Below are 4,297 nucleotides of genomic sequence, written 5' to 3'. Positions count from 1 at the left end.
CGTATACAGAGGTGCAATGTGTGTGTACGTAAATGGTAGGCAATCCGATTGGAATATATTTAGAAATTAATTTTTCCTTAATACCAACCATCTCCGAAAGGATTGTGCAGTAAAACAGAATAATAAATAATTAGTAGTTTCTAGTCAGAGATATTGCCTGGGTTCCATTATCAAAAGCACTGCAAAAGGTAAAATTACTATATTAGGCCTACCTCTATGAAAAGGTTTTGAAGGTGGCGAAGACTTCCGCGGCCCTGGGGTATCCTATGGAAATACCAATCGGTTCAGTAGAGCATCACCTGTACAATGAAATAAAGTACCATCTAAAATGAATTGTAGGCATTGTTGTTGTCCTAATCCGGTAAATGTTTATCCACCTTCTCTGCATGGAGAGAAAGTGGACAAAAATTCAAGATTGAAATAATCCAGTGACCAAAGAACCATCGAGTGCCCTACACAATTTGGCAAAAGAAGCTATATTATAGGCCTAAGCCTAATTTGTACAGATCTTTTTAATTAGGTTTAGGCCTATTTATTATTTATTTTTGTCTTTAGGCCTACAAACAATGAAGTCACTTTATGTTAAAGGTTCGTTCAAGTCGTACCTTGTTATATCTTTTGTATATCACAAGCGGCAAGCGTGTCAGGGGACATTTCTTATAATATAAAGACATGAAGCTGGAAAAATACTGCAACGTATCTAGGGAAGTGGTTCATTAAAATACATCCACATATCAGAAAACTATTGAAATGGTGCATGCAATTCTTATAGGTAACCTATAGCATCGAGTGCATAACGCAATGATTACTTCTCGATGCTTAAAGCCAGGATATAGTGATATAGTACATGGGTAGGCTTATATATAATATTGTACCCATGTCTCATATTATAGGAGCATGCTATATATTGTAATATATAGTCATGTTCTAATACACGAGAAGTTGAATTGTAAATCGTTTGACTGCAAATAAGCTAGATACTGTCAGGAGGGCTACTTTAATTTATATTAATTATAACTCAGTGAATGCATTTTGTTGTTTGACATGAGTTTGTTGTGGGGCATGTGCTATGGCGGTTTACTGTAACGGTACCTTTAGTACAGCTGTTTACTGTACCGTTTGAGAGATTCATATTGGAATCAGATTTTAAGTCTCAAGGTACTGTAACTGCTTGTTTACATTCATTGGAATCTACACACACTCTCTCTCCACCTAGAGTAATGATTGGTTCAAATTTCAATGCGTGGTTTTAGCTATGACATTATGAAATACCCGGTACTATCCATTTTCCACAAAGCTGAGTAAGCGTATGTGTTTCTTACAATGTAATCAAATAGGCACATGATAACTGTTATTCTATTGTGATGATGATTATTATTATAAAACATTATAAATGATATTACCAATAATCCACATACCTGGAGAAATACTAAGTCATAACGAAATTACTTAGGCTTATTCAAATTAGACCTGCTAATCAATTGGGGATTCTGCATTAAAGCTAGGAGGCCCTTTCAGATCTTTGGTCCCTGGTTCGATTTCGTCTGCTGCTCTTCAATAACAGTAGTACATCGTATTTTGGAAGAGACGTCTAAACCGCTTGTCTTGTGTACAATGGTCCTTGTGCACTTTCAAGAAAGTAGTACACTCTTCGAAATAAATGGCAGGGAATTGTTTTTGGATGTATAAGCCTATACTACGCAAAACACCACCAGTTGCAGAAGAGGTTTCCCAAACGGGTCTAGGCCTACTTAGTTAAAAAGAAATAATAAATAAATAAAATAAAACAGAAAACCGCAAATTTGTTCTAGTTTGAAAATGCTCCCTTTCCAATCTCATGAAGACACCTTTCCCTGCCTCATCTGTCTATTTCCCGTTGTACATATGCATATGCCGGGCAGATGACCTATGTAGGCTTACTTTTATACACATATTCAGGCTTTCCTCTCGCACCATGTTTCAAATCATGTAGGCCTATTATACATTTTGTAAATTACCATTATTCTGAATAAGCTTTGATTCTAAGCTTTCTAAATCCAATGAATAGGCTACCAAATGCAGTCGTGGCGTCCACTTGTACGAGCAGGCTATTTAAAAAGCAAAATGCGAAAGATAATGGTGATGAAGATGTTTGCATTCTAGCCCATAGATCACTTACTAATCAACAGGCATCATCACTGCAGTCTTGATACCATCGACCATCGTACATCGACGTTGCCCTCGTGTTCGAATAGAACAATTCGCAATAATATTATTGTCTTGTACTATACTAATTTGTTTGATTACCAAACCTAGGCAACGCATATTGGTTGTTAAAATTACTTTTGCTGATTACCGTGTGCCGCTACGTCTTGTACTGATAAACTCGATTCTATTCAACAATCTTATTGTTAATGTTACCATGGAGGAAATTACAATAAACCTCATTGAAGCAATAGAAAAATGAAAAATAAAAAAGCTTCAATGCATGCTTACGCAAGTTAAATATTTATGAATACCCCCACAAATACGCCAAAGAAATTTTTAGTTCACAATAATGCATACGAAGTGAACTGAACCGATTAATTAGTGAGCTTGGTAGTAAACTATAAATGATCTTTACAGGCGGTTTTCAATTATTATGAATTGGATTGTAAACAAGAATAACCTACGAAAGCCTGACTTGAATGGGCCCTTCTGGTTGTGAATTAGGCACTATATACCGGGAGACAATATCCACTCTTTTCCCACGAATATGAATTGTGTTCTTGAACGTGTACATCCTGGCCATATTACACACAAATCCCCGGCTTAACGTCTCTTCTGAAAGACGGTGAAACACTGGAGAGCTCAGCAGTTGAAGTAAACCAATGTTTACGGTCTGTAGGCCTAATGATCTCCACGCACAATGGCTCCTACCAGTTTAGCCAACTGTGTTATGCTGCTGTCAATATTCTAGCTTCATTATATTCGAATTTAGCAAATTATTCTGGAGTTCATTATACTAAAGAATATTTAGTGCAGTATAAGAATGTAGTATAAAAGACGTGTTATTTTTTTGTTTACAACACATGGAGCGTTTTGAAAGAAGTATGTTATAAGTTAGATGATCTCTATTTCCAGTAAAGTATTTATGAAAGTCATTATTACAAAGACACCCTTATACAGTAAGTCAATAAGAATGTTTATTTTTCTAATTTAAAAAGTTTAAAAAACGTCTTGAAAAATAAGTACTTGTTGTAATGACCTTTTTTGAAGTGTTAATCAAACAGATCTATCAAATAGACCTAGATTGACCAAACTGAACATGTTAATGCTGCTTAGGCGTTTATTCTAATAATATCTTAAAAGTAAGAAAGTAAGCCTACTTACAATTATGTACTATAGATCTATGCAGACTCGTAAATAATTTGTGTCAAAGGGGGTCGTTATAAGCGGTAATAAATATACTACTAGAGACCTTTAATAATTAACAACTCTAGTGCCTAGTCTTTAACACATGAGGTAGATACTCTATAATGTTTCAGACTTCAATATATTATAATGATATATAATGTGACTCTCTGGAAGGTCTCTTATGAATCATAATTCATGACTGACCTACTTAACCTTTCTAAAATGATATTTATCATTGGAACAGTGTGAAATGTATATACTGATTAATAATGTATTTTCATTTAATCATAGTTCTAGTAGTTATTGTAGTTGATAATGTACTTAGTATAAAGCGTAGGTCTACATGATTGACGTAAGCTACAGAATTATATATAAAAAAAACATAGGCCCTAGGCCAAAATATTTGTCTGTTCCTTGACACAATCTCAACCGTGATTTTCGTATATAAACTAATTAAATTTAATTTTATAGTTTTTCTGAACACTTTCCCTGAATACCAATTATATGGTTTATATAATAATGGAATTTAAAAACTTTCTTTGACTGGGACTTGTTAACCTACCGAAGTCGTAGTGCAGCCCACCCCTGTTCGTGTATTGAACCGTGCATCAAGGGGAAATCTCCTGGATTTGATCTGAAGAGTGTTTCTGCGTTCTTAACGTGCACGTGAGTCGTGTTGTACACGGGAACAACGGCTTAAACGTCTCTTCCGATAGACGCTTCACTGAACCTGTAGCCCACCCCTATTGGTGTATTGAACCGTGCATCAAGGGGCAATCTCCTGGATTTGATCTGAAGAGTGTTTCTGCGTTCTTAACGTGCACGTGAGTCGTGTTGTACACGGGAACAACGGCTTAAACGTCTCTTCCGATAGACGCTTCACTGAACCTGTAGCCCACCCCTATTGGTGTATTGAACCGTG

Source organism: Anneissia japonica, unplaced genomic scaffold, assembly GCF_011630105.1.
Source record: "Anneissia japonica isolate Jap-2015-1 unplaced genomic scaffold, ASM1163010v1 scaffold287960_len3192837_cov198, whole genome shotgun sequence".
Classification (NCBI taxonomy): Eukaryota; Metazoa; Echinodermata; class Crinoidea; order Comatulida; family Comatulidae; genus Anneissia; species Anneissia japonica.
Note: the sequence above shows the minus strand (reverse complement) of the source record.